Here is a 17,068-nt window from a genome sequence, read left to right as displayed (position 1 = left end):
ATTTCTCCAAAAATGGTTTGTATTTTCTTCTGCCAATTAGTTTCCTGATAGCAAGGCTTTAAATAAAGCTATCTGCTTAAGGTTTCATAACCAAACAGTTTGAATCAATTTAAATCATACAACTTTGTGAATAGCTATTTATGTTTAAAGATTCACTATAAACTTTTTTTTTCATTCTATGATGAATCAGGTTGGGAAATTCAACTTTCCTTTTGTTAATTTACATTTGCTTAGAAGGTATAGCACTTTGAGGGGCCCAGATTTATTTGAGAGTCTACTATTTTTCCTGGCTTAGCCAAGGGATTTATTATGTCCCACACTCTGCATAATTGGATATCTATCAAAATTTAATCTCAAGTTTATCAGTTTTGGAAGATTCCCTCAAGAATCATTCTGACTTTGGTACTTGTTTCTATTCCAAGATTCCCATTGTTGCTTCTGTTTTTTTTTTCTTTGTAGATGTTTTACTAAATATAAGATAAGAAACTTATGTTAAAAAAGATTAAAATAAAAAAGTTTAGCTTTCTTATTTGTTTTCCTCAGGAGATGTACTCAATATAGTAGAAACATGGCTCCTCTTTTCCAGAGGGTTTATAATTCCAAGCTAGGGCTAAATTTTTAAAGTGGAAAGAGTTGTTGGCATGGACTGAAATCTCCCACCAAATCTTTTTTAGCTTTTTAGTTCTGTGACTTAAGGCAATTTATATAATTATTTTATTTACACTATCTATCTCTTCAAAATGGGAGTAAAATGGGTTAAACTATAAAATGAGATAATGAATGTGAAAATTTATATCATAGGGGTGCCTGACTGGCTCAGTCAGTTAAGCGTCCAACTCTTGATTGGGCTCAGGTCATTATCTTATGGTCATGTGATCCAGCCCCAGGTTGGGCTCCATGCTGGGGGTGGAGCTTGTAAGATTTTCTCTCTCACTCTCCCTCTGCCACTCCCCTGCTCACTCTCTCTTTCAAAAGAAAGAAAGAAAGAAAGAAAGAAAGAAAGAAAGAAAGAAAGAAAAAAAAGAAAAAGGAAACTTATAGTGCTGTTATATGTTTGCATTTTAATTGAAGGAGAGAGTATGACCCAATAAAAAGTTCCAGAGCTTTGCAACAAAAAAGTATTGGAATTTTTATCATGTAGGAAAGCTTCAAAGAATAAAGTGAGTTGCCCTTTGCATATTTCAGGGAATTTCGATAAAAGTCTTGCTTCTTTCAAACACTTACATGCAATCATACACTTTATACTTAATTTCTGTTCCTTTTTAAGTTTATTTATTTATTTTGTAAGAGAGAGAGAGCGTGCACACACACAAGTGGGGGAGGGGCAGAGAGAGGGAGAGAAAGAATCCTAAGTAGGTGTCTTCACTGTCAGCGCAGAGCCTGATGTGGGGCTCAATCTGACAAACCGTGAGATCATAACCTGAGCAGAAATCAAGAGTGGGATGCTCACCCAACTAAGCCACCCAGGCACCCTGGCTTATGTTTTCAAAGCAAGGAGAATCAAATTATGAGTATTCTTCTGCTCACATGATAAGAATGTTGCTAACACACTTAAATTAATTAACTTTATGTTGAGTATCGTGTTGACTCATGCTTTTGTTAGGTTATCAGTAGCAACAATTGTTACGGTAAGTCCTATGTTTATTGAAATAGTGGTAATATTAACAAGTAAATATCATGGCCAAGTTTACAGTCGTTATTCAATGTTTTAGTGTTCAATTAAAAAAAAGAACAAATGTTACACTTTTATTAGCATAGACTAGGTTGCAGTACAATTAGAACCAAGTATGTTTGGTGATTCAAACAAAACAGAAGTTTATGTCATAATCACATTACCATCTAACATGAGTTTCCCTAACTGGAAGGTAACTTTCCTCCGTGTGGTGATCCAGGGAGTCAGACCCTTTCTATCTTGTGGATTCAGCATCTCTTTAAGGCTTGTTTATATTGAAGAAGGTAGAAAAGATGGCACCCCTCCTTCTTAGTCTCTGAACTGTTTTACTCACAACACTCTGATACCAAATGTGTGGTGTTTTTCCCAGTGCAGAGAATTCTCTAATTCTCCAGACACTCAGTCTTAGTATCCTACAATTCAATTCAATTTTGACACTAACTATGCAGAGTTAGCATATATCTCACAATGCTTATTAAAGGTTTATTCCCACAAGACTCCTCCCACTTCTGATGCCAGCTGCAAGTCCCAGGGTGTCAACAGCACTTCTGATCAACCAGCTATAAATGAGGGGTTCCCATGTTACTCTCCTCAGGTTTGATAATCTGGTAGAATGACTCACAGAACCCAGAAAAACACTTTATCATTACCAGTTTACTACAAAGGACACAACCCAGAAACAGCCAGATAGAAGAGACGCATAGAGCAAGATTTGGTTGGGGAAGTAACCCATCAGCACTTGATGTGTTCACCAACCAGGAAGCTCACTGCATCCTGTCATATAAAGGTTTTTATGGCATGGCCGATTGAATCATTGACCATTGGTGATTAGGTCAACCTCCAGGCCCTCTCAGTAGGTGGGGCTGAAAAGTTCCAAGTTCTAATCATGCCTTGGTCTCTCTGAAAACCATCCCCACCCTCAAGCTACCTAGAGGCCCACCAAGAGTTGCGTCACTAGAACAAAAGAGGCTCTTATCATCCTCCCCCTTAGAAAATTCCAAGGGATTTAGGACCTCTGTCAGAAATGGTGGGCCAAATATATATTTCTTATGGTAACCACAAGGACTTAGGGCCAAAATGGTGCAGATAACTTTTAGTCATATTTCTTTGGTTAGAATCCAATGATATGGTGAAACCCAACTGCAAAGGAATTTGGGAATTTTAGCCTGTGTACCTCAAAAGAAAAGAAATTGTATCTTTTGGAACATACGGTATTTTCTGCCAAACCAACAACAGGTAATAGTATCTAGAGTCAAAGCAAAATTTTCTTTTACTCAGATATCTGAAATAGCACTAAACCTCTTTTCTATATAGTCCAAATTAAAATTGGTGTATAATGCACTTAATCATTACGAAAATAGAGTAGGGTAAAGAGTAAGTGTTCTTCATTGTACTTAAATTTCTGCTTAGCGCATGAATGGTAAATTTAGTATATATAATTTATGTATTATAGCTATGGTTTCTGATTGTTGTTTCTCTTTTAGCTCAAAGTAAAGGTTCTGAATATATGCATTTTAGAAGTGACTTTTATAGTGAGTATAAGTTCTTAAAGAAAAACTGTTTCATTGCTGGAGTTCCCTGACCCAGAGAGTGTGTGAATAAAATAGCTAAAATAACTCTAATGCTTGGTAGCAAAAAAACTAAATAAAAGTCCATTTAAATCAAATGCCAAGCGCCAGACCTGGGCATAAATTCTTTCTGGGAGCAAAGGAATGCAGAATGACAGCTAAAGGATCATGTTTTTAAATGATATGTCGTTTCGTCAGGGATGTCTTTGTAATGACTAAGAAGCAGGTTAATAAGATGATTAGAATGAAGGCTAAATATGAGGAAAGTACAAAGACTTTCCTCGTGTCACTCCTCAGAGATATGTGGGTGGCAAATATTATCTGTGTTTTGTCGACTGAAAAATGGAACAGTTTATGCACTTAGAGACGTCTCACTGGCATTCTGATTTTTAAACAGGTATAGAGTTTCCTTTTATAGATATTTGATAGTTATTACATCAGCTTTACACTCTTGGTGATATTTCCAAACAATAGCATATCTAGGGTTGCTTAGATAATCAAAGTTTCACTCTGTCTTATTTTTCATGAACGCGTTAACCCCCTTTAGGTACTAAAATGGTGGATAAAAATGAACGTGTTACACCTGACCCTTTTAAGACAATCTGTAAGATTTAAAATTTGTTCGTTTGTTTGTTTGTTTTAAAGAATATTTGTAAGACATGAAACTAATTTTCATCCTTAGTGTTATCGGACCCTAAAACTGGTGCCAAAGACATTTACCATCTGCATTTTTTAGATAAATGCAATAATATGCAATAATATCCATGAAAGCCAAACCTTTACTGATTCTAATGAAATAGAAGATGGAAAACACATTCTTTAAACTTCCATGTTTAGCTCTATGCTAAATTCACCAGTAAATACCATCTAATGCTGCAGTGCATACAATTAATGGAACTCAAAAAGACTTACTGAAGTAAGGCCTCAGTGTTCAGAAGTCAAAAGTTAACATCCTAACAGCAATGGTTTTCTCTCTGCCAATTGATAGGTTGAGGTATAAGGATCGTAGTGGTCTCATCTCTAAGCACTGCAATCAATCTTCTCTTAGATCCCTGTTAATATTATTCACCTCTACACTTTCTCCTCTAACCAAATTTACTTCAATCCATATCTACAATTATGGCTATTAGTAGCAATATTCTGAGTTTGAAAAAGAACTAGAATACTTTTTTCATAAATAATATACAATGAGAATATTTGCTATTCTAATCAGGACGTCATCCCATACTCTGTATCTGTAATTCACAAACAGCTCACCAAAATTCTGCAAAACCCAAACATATTTACACAAGAGTGGCCAAAATGTCACTTGCTTTTATCAATATCTTTAGGAGAGTAGATAGAAATGAAATTCATCAAAGATAATTACTTTACTCTCACTTTTAGAGATCAGTTGTATAAGAGTAAAACTTTAGCAAAAACAAATAAAAGGACGTATGTTAATAGCAGTACATATATGGCATTTTTAAAACAAATTAAATTAATTAAAAACTGGATTACATTACCTTTGTTTGCCTTCATATCCCTTCTGGAGCAATTTGTAATCATCTATCTTTACTTAAGAAATGATGCAATTTAGTTTTATGACATTTTGTGTTAAATGCATTTTATGAATATGCAATTTAGAAATTTGACATCATCTTAATAATAAATTATGTGTTGCTTTGTATAGAATGGAAGTTGTCAAAATAAAACTTTCTCATATATGTGATACATATTTGGCCTTTGATATTAGCTTCGTCTATTTAAGGCTAGTAATTAACAATTAAGTTATCTTTATAAGCAAATAAATCTTTAATAAACTTACTTTCTGGATTTCATAACTACTTTTTTTCCAAGCAACATTCATTTCTCTCTTTTGTCCATTATAATTCACTTTAAGGAATTAAGGCTTTACTTATTGCACACTGTGATGACTCCATTTGGATTCAATTAGCAACATTTATGTCTTAGGTATTTATTTGTCCTCATTTTATAATTTGTGTCATAATTCTATATCAACTAACAGTTAGGCATGAAAAGTTGGTTATAGTAGCTGGTTAATATCTATATGTCAAGTGATTCTGTATTTATTTTAAACATATTTGTAGTATTCTTTACCTTTTGATATCTTCTATCATCACCGCATGAGTTCACTGTCATAGCACATGATGAATTTAGCATAAACTCTCCCCTAAAAAAATACAGAAGCAATCAAAGTTGATTTTATATTTTATGTTATTTTTTATCTTAATTCCATCCCTGGAGTACTGCCATAATCCACTTATTTAGATTTTTCAACCGTCTCTCTTTAGCTGCTTTTTCCAGAGTGAGCTCAGTCACTCTTCCTTCCAACTACATCCAGAGGTTGCTCTGATCTTGATAAGATTATAGAGCAGTTTGCAAACTTCCATGGCTTAGTCACAAAGGATGACTAAGAGTTAAAAAATGAGGAGTAGGGAGGTGAGCATTTCAGCAAAAGGTAGAGATATGTAAAAGAGTGTGTTTGGAGTAATGGCAGAACTTCGGCCTAAGGTATATGAGGATAATGACAAGAGCTTACGTAGTTTTGCTTTCAAATACAAGGAATAATAGTGTATCTATATATATCCTATCTATAAATATCCTATTTTATGATTGCTAATATATACCTCAATACAGAAAAGAAGGAAGGAGAGAAAGAAGGAAGAAATGAGGGAAGGAATAAAGGATAATAAAAGGAAGTGAGGAAAGAAGGAAGAAAGAAATTGTAATTGTAGGTGACCTACTTGGATCCAATAAGCAACATCTGTGTCTTAGATGTTTATTTGTGCAAATTTCATAACTTGTGTTGGAAGGTTATAAGGAAGGAAGGAAGGAAGGAAGGAAGGAAGGAAAGAAGGAAGGAAAGAAGGAAGGAAAGAAGGAAGGAAAGAAGGAAGGAAAGAAGGAAGGAAGGAAGGAAGGAAGGAAGAAAATCCTATATCCTGAGAGTTTCCCCTGGTCAATAAAATTTTTCTGATAGTGGTTCAGCTCCCATAATCAAACCTCATCAAAATGCACTCACACAATCCCAACTTATTCTATAAGACCAATGTCACCCTGTTACCAAAGCCAAGCAAAGACATCACAAAAAAAGAAAATTACACACCAATATCTCTCATGAACAGATTCAAAAATTTTCAAAAGAGTATTAGACAACTGAATCCAAAATATGTATATTTCTTAAAGTATAATTTAGGACCAAGTGAGTGGGCTTCATTTCAGAAATGCAAGTTTGATTTAACATCTCCAAATCAATTAACCTAATATATCATAATATATATGATTAAAAAACACGTGATTATCTTAATAGATACACCAAAAAGCATTTGACAATCCATCCTATTCAGGATTAAACAAACCAACAACCACCAACAACAAACCTATTACAAAATGTGGACCAGAGGGTAATTTTTAGAACTTCATAAAGGGCTTCTACAAAAAAACCTACAGGAATCATATTTAATGGTGAAGACTAAATGTGTTGCCTTAAATTCAGGTACAGGGTAAAGATATCTGTTCTCAACTCTTCTATTGAATATAATACTGGAGTTTCTAACTGGGACAATTAGGCAAGAAAAGATAAGAGGCACCAAAACTGGAAAGGAAAAAGTAAAACTGTTTTTATTCACAGATATCATGTACGTGTAGAAAATTCTAAGGAATCAACACACACAAAATATTAATAAACAAGTACAGGGGCACCTAGGTGGCTCAGTTGGTTAAGCGTCCGACTTCGGCTCAGGTCATGATTTCATGGCTCGTGAGTTCGAGCTCTGCATCAGGCTCTGTGCTGACAGCTCAGAGCCTGGAGCCTTCTTTGATTTCTCTGTCTTCCTCTCTCTCTGCCTCTCACCCAGCCCCCCACTTGGCGTTCTCTCACTTTCTCTCTCTTAAGAATAAATAAACATTAAAAAAATTTAAAAAATAGACAAGTACAGCAAATTTGCAGGATACAAAATCATATTTTAAAAATCAACTGTATTCCCATTCACTAGCAATGAAGAATCTGTAAATTAAATTAAGAAAAGAATTCCATTCGTGACAGCATCAAAAGGGATAAAACACTTAGGAATACATTTAACAAAGAAATGCAAGAAATACACATGCAAAAATTTTAAACCTTTGCTAAGGAAAAAAAAAAGATCTAAATAAATGGAAAGACATTCTATATCTTCATGAATTAAAGATTCAATGTTGCTAAATTGCTAATTCTCAGTTATCTGTCTGTAGATCAATTTGGTTTCTTTTTACTTGTCTATTTATTTTGCTTGCTTATTTTCAGGTACTAGCTATACTTACTTAGGATATGCATTTCAAGTGCTTCCCAGTGACATAGCTTTACTAGGCTGACATAGCTTTACAACACATAATAGGCAAACTATTTCTGTAAAGATCCAGAGTATATATTTTGTGGGCTATACAGTCTCTATCACAATTACTCAACTTTGCTGATATACACAGCACGAAAGCATCCATAGACAACATATAAATTAATGACTGTGGCTATATTCTAATAGAAGTTTATTTATAGACACAGAAACTTGAATTTCAGATAAATTTATGAGTCACTGAATATTATTCTTCTTTTGATTTATCAACCATCTAAAAATATAAAAAAATACTTAGTGTGTATGTATATATGTGTATATATATATATGTATATACATATATATATAGTTTGTTTCCGCTTACTTTTTTTCCATATGTTTAGAAAATACAGAAGGAAGTTATAGGATCTTGACACTTTCTTAAACACGAAAACTAAGTTTTTATGGCAGCCTATATAGGTGGTGCAGGGTAAGCAAGTTAACCTGTTTTTTTGTTTTGTTTTGTTTTTGTTGTTTTAAGAAAGGCTCCATGCCCAACATGGGGCTTGAACTCATAACCGTGAGATCCAGAGTCACACTCTACCGAATGAGCCAGCCAGGTACCCCCAGTTAACCCTTTCAATTCCACATACACTTGGCACTAGATTCATTGACCATAACTTAGAGCTGGCAATCCTTACAGAACAGACTCAGGTTCACTGACATAAAGAAGCGCAGGGACCGGATGGTATTCAGAAATTGTTTTTCTGAAATATCTATTCTTGCAGCTTCCCCAGCAGATTGTTTTTGTTTCCTAGCTTTATAACAACATCTATAATTTTGCAATATCCTAGTAGTACCTAGTTTGGTTAAATATCTGGCTTACATTTTATTTTAGTTTTCAGTAAGGATCTGTTCAGATCTCCCCACTGTGATCTTATCCTCAATGGTAAGCAATCATGTGGTCTTACTATAATATCTGTACATAGTTGCTTCTAAAATTTTATTTTAGGGGCGCCTGGGTGGCGCAGTCGGTTGAGCGTCCGACTTCAGCCAGGTCACGATCTCGCGGTCCGTGAGTTCGAGCCCCGCGTCAGGCTCTGGGCTGATGGCTCGGAGCCTGGAGCCGGTTTCCGATTCTGTGTCTCCCTCTCTCTCTGCCCCTCCCCCGTTCATGCTCTGTCTCTCTCTGTCCCAAAAAAATAAATAAAAAACGTTGAAAAAAAAAAAAATTTAAAATTTTATTTTAAAAATTTTACTTGGTAAGAACATTTAAAATGAATTATACCCTCCTAGCAGGTTTTTAAGTATATGATACAGTATTGTTATCTATAGTCACAATGTTGTACAGTAGATCTCTAGAAGTTTTTCCATCTTGTGTAACTGAAATTTAAACCCACTGATTAGGATTGCCTCATCTTCCCCTTCCTTTAGCCCCTCACAACCACAGTTCTAGTCCTTACTTCCATGAATTTGACTAACGTAGATATCTTACATAAATTGAATCATGTAGTATTTAACCTTTTGTGCCTGGCTTATTTCACTTAGCATATTGTCCTCCAGATTCTACCCTGATAGAATAGGCCAAAGTCAGCACGGTAAAAGGCATATATGTACTAATAGAAAGCCCACAGATTTCTGAACTGAGGGACCAGAAAACAGAGTTAGTTGTAACTTTGGCCTTTGGAAATTAGAGAATCCTAGAAACAAGGAGAGCTAGGGAAAGTGGCAAATTCTCTAGGCAACTAGTGCACAAAATTCTGGCTGACCCCCAAATTATGTATGCATGGAGCAGACTCAGAGCAACTCAAGGACAGAAGCACTGAACTGAGGTTTGAGTTGCCACCCACTGCAGGGGAGGGGAAAAATTAATATACTTCTGAGGAATTTAACACAATCTGGAATCTCCATAGCATAATATTCACACTGTTTGGGACACAATCCAAAATTAATCAAAACACAAAGAATCAGAAAAATGAAATCCAGTCTCAAAACCAAAAATCAAAAACCTAGACTGTCACTGAGATAACTCAGATGTTGGAATTAGTAGGTAAACATTTTCAAGCAGATATTGTATTATTCAGTGAAAATAAAGTGAAATATACTTCTGTAAATGAAAAGTTAGAAAAATCTAATTACACAATGAGAATCATAAAACAGAATCAAATAGAAGCTTTAGAACCAAAAAAAGATTTAATTTAATTTAATTTAATTTAATTCAGAACATAAATTAAAGATTCACTTGATGGAATCTGTAGAAGAATGAAGATTACAGAAGCAATATAGAACTTGGAGATAAATGAGCAGAAATAATTGAATCTGAAGAACAAATAGAAGATAGAATGGAAAAAAGTGTCAGAGTTGCAGAGTCATGTGGAATAATAACAAAAGCTATAATATGCATGTAATTGTAATTACTAAGAAAGAGGAGAGAGAGTGAGGGAGAAGATATTTGAATAAATAGTAACTAAAAATGTCAAGAGTTTGGTGAAAGATATACTTACAGATTCACAATGTTTACATGTTCCTTAGCACAGAACAGTATATTCTGAAATACTTTTTGACATCTATAAAAATAATTCCTTCTTCTAGCTTACCAAAATATGAAATTTGTCTTTGATGGATTAATTCGTAACATAGAAATCAGATAATTAGGCTGTATTGTGTCCTACTAAGGTGTTTGACAAAATTGTCCCTTCCTTGATTAACTTGAGAGAAAGTCAACATATCTAGGAAAGCACTAAATGATATATTGTAAGAAAAAGGAGGGTTATGGTTATGATGTGGTGTCTAAAAATTGTAAATGTCTGTCTTCAGAAAAACTAAGACTTGACTGCTCTTTGGGGAGATAGTGTAGATTATAGTGCAGAAACATTACAATGCAGAAATTGGTTGGCTATAAATATTTTATCATGTAGGAGAAATATAGGATAAACTAATGTTTTTAAACATATAGTTTATTCTTGACCTTGCGTTGTGTATTTTTTTTCCTTACTTCTCTTTATTTTAATCCCATTTTTTAGGACAGAAAAATGAGATTCAGTGAGCATAAAACAGCACAAGTAGTAATAGTCAGTCTAATTCTAAAGCCTCTCATGTCTCACACATAACAATACAAAGAAGAATAAATAAATACATACTTATTTTTCACAATAAAAATAACAAAAATGTAGCAAATGACATCACAGATTGCATACTGCAGAGTACAGAAAATAGTATGCCTAGATCGCCATTTCAAAACCGGATAATGCAAGAAGCATATATGGGTTTCTAACAAATCTCTATTTCTGCATATTCTCTGTTTTTAGTAGTACTGCCCCACAGACACTACAGTGGTCTCTACAACACATAAAAATATATCAAGTAATTTGCTTGCCAGTTAATCCACTACCCAAAGAAGCATAGTTATATGCTTCCAAGGATTTATAAATACCTGATCAAAACAGGGATGTATGTATTTAAAATAGTTAATTATCTCAAGAAACATTTTCTCAGGCACTTAAATCATAAAGTTCAAAACCTATTCGTTTCCTGGTATTAAGTAAAACTGTTTAAAGTTCTTTCTTTTTCCTCTAAAACGGCTCCTAGAGGTTCGGAGCCTTACTTCTACAGAGACTCTAACATATTTTACTATTCAAGAGAGAACATTTCTAGTGCCATTACCAGAAAAGCATAGAAATATTTGGGCAGAGTGTGTTCCGTGATAGTAAGTTTATACATGACTAGAACACAAAAACAATATTTAACTTTCATCTCTGAGTTTAGTGAAGTGGAAACCATGCAATTTTTTCTGTCAATGCTTACTAACTTTCCTGAGTCTAGAGGAGCTCTTCCATAAAATGGGTTATATAACTAAAGGGAGAAGTTCAAGGAGGTAGCAGAAAAACTAGACAGTCAAGCCATAACATTCTCTCTAAGAAAGTGAACTTTTAAAAAGATTCCTTTTGAACCCTAAAATTTTTTGTGCAGGTGCATATTAATATGTATGAATATCTAGTAATTTAAAAATATGTCACCATTCACAACTTTGTATAGGAAGCTACTACTTAAAGCAAGGAATTTTATTCTCATATTTTAAAAGCCTTAGTGTAATAATCAGAATCAACACATAGAAAACTGTAATCCTCAAAATATTTTAAAGTTTTCCTCCCCCTTGAGGAAGCTAGTTTCAATACATAAGGAAAAATAAATAACAAGTATTTGATTTGTCACAGAATACAGAAATAAGTATTGCATATAAACCTTGGTGTTAATGGTATGAAAATAATTATATCCACATTAATGAACATGTCAACAACTTTCCTATTTTTTAGTTTATCAATAACAGTGAAGACGAGTTCCTTAAAGTATAAGGGTAAACATAAGGCTCAAGAATAAACAGGGAAACTGGGAAACTGATGCAGCCCTGTCACAGTTTTTAAATATCCCTGCATCGATAGATAAATATAGACCCAGCAACTAAATAGGAAAGCCAGAATCCCATGAACAACCTTTACAGTGAAATCAGGTAGTAAGGTATCCGCACGAATTCCAAGATATAGTGAATGGGAAAAAAAGCAACAACAACAGACAGAAGTCCTACCTCATATCAGTGTCTTTGGGGGAGAAAACAAAGAAAGCTATAGGGAATCTGATAGATCTGAGAACAACAGAAATACACATAGCCAACATGTATTATTAAAATCACAACAGATCACTCACATGCAGCAAGTAAAACTGGGAAGTTTACCAACTTTAAAATTGGGTAAGTGCAGGGGTTTGTGAGAAGATGTGAAGAGTTTGGAGCGGCCTCTCAAAAGTAAACATTCAGAGCTCATTGCAGAATAGCAAAAGGACATTAAGAAAATGGTACAAAACATGAAAGATAATAAATCAGGATTATAAAAATTCTAAAATGAGATGACAGAAAACAAAGAAACATTTCACATATGAAAACCAAACTGGAGGGAAAGCAAGAACAAATACAACACATTACAGCTGTAAGAGAAATAGAAAGTGAAAAAAATCTTAAAAATAAAAATAATTAAGAAAAAGGAAAGGAAAGGATCTGAGATAAGTGATAGCTGCTTAAAACAGTAAAACAGAAAATCCAAAATGGGTCATGGCAGTCTCTGAGGACAAAGAGCAAAACGACAGAACAGAATAAATACCGGCTCAACTATAATTCAAGTAACTTTCTCGAACAATTAGAAAAAAAAAATTGAGGTGACATCAGTGAAAATGACTGGGTAGGGAACTCCAAAGACCTGTCCTTCCTCAAAAGAAGTAAATAAATTGGTTGGGATTGTCAGAAGCATCTTTATTGGAACTCTGGAAACTAATCAAGGGTTTCCAGCAACCAGGCAAATATTTAATCAACAAAAAAAAGGAAACAGCTGAGTCTCAGAAAAAAGATTAGTGGAGTTTTAATTTACACTGGCCCCAACACCCTCTCCCCAGCTGTGCAGCAGCCTTGAAGACAGCAGCCACCATTCTCAGTAGAGACCATAGTTTCCTAGTACTAGAGGGAGCAGAATAAACCTTATAAATAAAACTTACCCTCAAAGAATTTTGACTCTTTGTTTTGAAATGTCTTGTTTTTACCTCAAGGGTCAGCTCAAAGGCTTTGCCTTTATTTCATTTAACTCTGAATTCTCTGAGAACTGAAGTGGCTACTTGGGAGTGTATTTGTCAAAAATATTTAAAGTCAAATGCATTAGCCGTGTGCCCACTTGGGGCAGGAGATAATAGTTGGGATGAATAATAGACTAACCTAAAAGCTAGGGAGAACGGCTAGGGAATGATATACTTTTGGAACTAAGGGCTTTGGAAAGCTCCCACATATTCTTTGGAATCTAGAAGACCACAATTTGCCCAGTATTGGCCACATACTCAGAAAAGGGCCATGAAGACCCCAGGTTCTTTTCCCTGCCTGACTTTCAGGCTCTGCAAAAGCAGAAATGAAGCATGAGGCAAAGTTGAAAACTAACTGCCTAAGTGTTGAAGGTGCCCCAACACAAAATCAGAGCACAACTGCAAATATTTTTGCAAAAATTTGATTTTTTCTTTCTTCCTAGGTTTTTACTGAAAAGCACTGTCGAATTATAAGTTAAATACTATAATAACAAAATAGAGACTTCAGGGGCCACACACAACAAAGAATATAGACTTTACAAAATTAATGTGGAGAAGTCACTAAACAATAAATGAAAAACTACAACAAGCAAAACAAATTCCCTGGGGAGGAGAAGAATCTAATACTGAAAGGTATACATTAAAATATTCAGAATGTCCAAATTTCAATATAAAAGTATGAGACATGGAAAGAAACAAGAATGTATGACCCATTCACAGGAAAAAAATTAACAGAAATTCTCCCTGAAGAAGCCCAGACATTGACCTTACTAGACAAAGATTCTAAGTCAACAATTTTAGATATATTCACAAAGCTCAAGAAAAATATGGACAAAAAACTAAAGGAAATAATGAAAACATTGTCTCACCAAAAAAGAATATCAATGAAGAGATAGAAATTATAAAAAGGAACCAAACAAAAATTCTGGAGTTAAGGAGTATAACAACAATAATAAAACATTCCTTAGATGGGTTCCACAGCATATTTGAGAAGGCATAAGAAAATACCAGCTAACTTGAAGATAAATCAAATGAAATTAGGAAATCAGAGGAACAGAAAGGAAATAGAATAATGTAAAACGATGAACTGTGGGATACCATCAAATAAGTCAACACACTCATAATGTGAGTTCCTGAAAGAGGAGAGAGAAAGGAACAGAAAGAATATTTGAAGAAATAATGATCAAACATCCCAAATATAATGAAAGGCATGAATATGCATATCAATGACTTTCAAGTGGGATAAACTCAGAGATCAACATTAAGACACATTCCGATAAACTGTTGAAAGCAAACACAAGGGACAATCTTGAAAATAGCACCAATCTTCTATAATATTAACAGCTGATTTCTCATTAAAACTACAAAGCCTAGAGGACTATGAGAAAACATATTCAAAGTGCTGGGGGGCAAGACTGTCAACCAAGAATTATATATCTGACAAAATTATACTTCAAGAATGAAGAGGAATGTAAGATATTTCCACATAAACAGAAACTGAAAGTTAGTTATTAGATATGTAGAGATGCCCAAGAAGAAATGGTAAAAGGAGCTGTTCAGGCTGAAATAAAAGTACACTAGGCAGTATCTTGACTCCACACAAAGAAATAAGAACATCAGTAAAGGTAATTACATGGGTAAATCTAAAATGTTAATATTAATGTTATTTTGGTTTTTAATCAACCTTTCTTCCTTCATGATTTATAAAATTAAATTAAACAATATTCATAAGTCTATATTGATGGGCAGAAAAAGTATAAAGATGTAATCTGTGACATAACAACATAAAAAGGGGTGGCTGGATAGGAACAGAATTAATGTACACTATTGGAGTAAGATGTTACTAATTCAAATAACATTGCTATCCGTTAGAAGATATTTGTAATCTCCACAGAAATCACTAAGAAATTAACTAACAATCATTTAGTACAAGATAAGAAAAAGAATCAAAATGCCAGCTAGAAAATAATTATCTAACACAAAAGAAGGAAGTAAATGAGGAATTGTGGGACAAAAAAAATATGAGAATATAGAAAGCAAAGAGCAAAATTGCAAAAGTTCTTCCTTACCAGAAATTATACTAAATTTAAATAGGTTGACTCTATAATTAAAAGGTAAAGATTAATACAAAGAATTTTTAAAAACCCAACTATATGCTGCCTATAAGAGACTCACTTCAAATTCAGTGACAAATCTGTTGAATGTTAAAGGATAAAAAAACACATTTCATGCAAATAACCAAAAGTGTGCTGTAGTGGCTATACTAAGCTGGAGTAGCTATCCATATATCAAACTTTAAATCGATCTAGACTTTAAGTAAAAAAGTGTTACAGAATAAACTGAGAGGACGGGAGATGGGTGGGGATCAGCTTAATGGGTAATGGGTATTAAGAAGGGCACTTGCTGTTATGAGCTCTGGGTGTTACATGTAAGGGATGAATCACTAAATTCTACTCCTGAAACCAGTATTACACTATACGTTAACTAGAATTTAAAGAAAAACTAAAATAAAATGTTACAGGAGACAACGAAGGATATTGTATTATGACAAAAGTACCAATCTATCAAGAATATACAATAATTATAAACACATGTAATAACAGAGCTTCAAAATATATGAAGCAAAAATTGACAGAGTTGAAGGGGGATGTAGACAGTTCAATATTAAGAGTTATAGGACAAAACAACTAGACAAAAGATAAAAAAGGGAATTTGGATGTGACAGCTACAAAACAATTAGACCTAACACACATCTGTAGAACACTCAACAGTATAATACACATTCTTCTTAACTGCACATAGAATATTCTCCAGGATGGACCATAAGTTAGTCCACAAAACAAGTTCCAATAAATTTAACAAATATGAAATCATACAAAGTACCTTCTTTAATAACAAATTAGGTTACAGTAATCCATAACAGAAGGAAATTTTGGAAACTTACAAATATGTGGAAATTAAACAACTCATTCACAAACAAATGGGGCAAGGAGGATATCAAAATGAAAATTATAAAATACTTTGAGATGAATTAAAATGAAAACTCAACATATCAAACTTATAATATGGAGTGAAAGCAGTACACAGGGGAAATCTATCTATATCTGAAAACACAAATTAAAATTAAAAAAGGTCAGAAATCATTAACTTAAACTTCTATCTTAACTGAATAAAAAAAAGCAAACTAGGGACACTTGGGTGGTTCAGTCAATTGAGCATCCAATGCTTCACTTCTGCAGGTCTTGGGATTGAGTCCTGCATTGGGCTACACCCTGAGCAAGGAACCTGTTTAAGATTCTCTCTCTCTCTCTCTCTCTCTCTCTCTCTCTCTCTCTCTCCCCTCTCTCTCTCTTTCTCTCTCTCTTTCTCTCCCTCTATCCCTCTCCTCTGTTTGTGCTCTCTCTCTCTCTCACTTTCTAAAATTAAAAAAAAAGAGCCAACTAAACCCAACACAAGCAGAAAGAAGGAAACAATAAAAATTAGAGCAGAGATAAATAAAAGAAAGAAGAAAAAAACATAATAAAATAAAACTAAAAGTTGATTCTTTTATCAGAATAAATAGGAGGCTATTACTACCAACTGTACAGAAATAAAATAGATTATAAGAGAATACTATGAATTAGTATCTGAGCAAATTAGACTACCTAAATGAAATGGGCAAAATTTGTAGAAACACACAAACTATCAAAACTGACTTAATAAGATATAGAAAATCTGAACAGACCTGGTAAATAGTGAAGAGATTAAATCAATAATCAAAAATCTTCCAAAAAAGAAAAGCCCATGAAAGGTGCTTTCTTTCGATGGTGAATTCTACCAAATGTGTGAAGAATTAATACCAATATTTCTCAACTTCTTTCAATAAGTAGAAGAGAATCAAAAACTTTCTAACACATTCGTGAAGC

The sequence above is a fragment of the Panthera onca genome, chromosome D4 (genome assembly GCF_046562875.1).
Source record: "Panthera onca isolate mPanOnc1 chromosome D4, mPanOnc1 haplotype 2, whole genome shotgun sequence".
NCBI classification, from domain to species: Eukaryota; Metazoa; Chordata; class Mammalia; order Carnivora; family Felidae; genus Panthera; species Panthera onca.
This window is presented reverse-complemented; position numbering follows the sequence as displayed.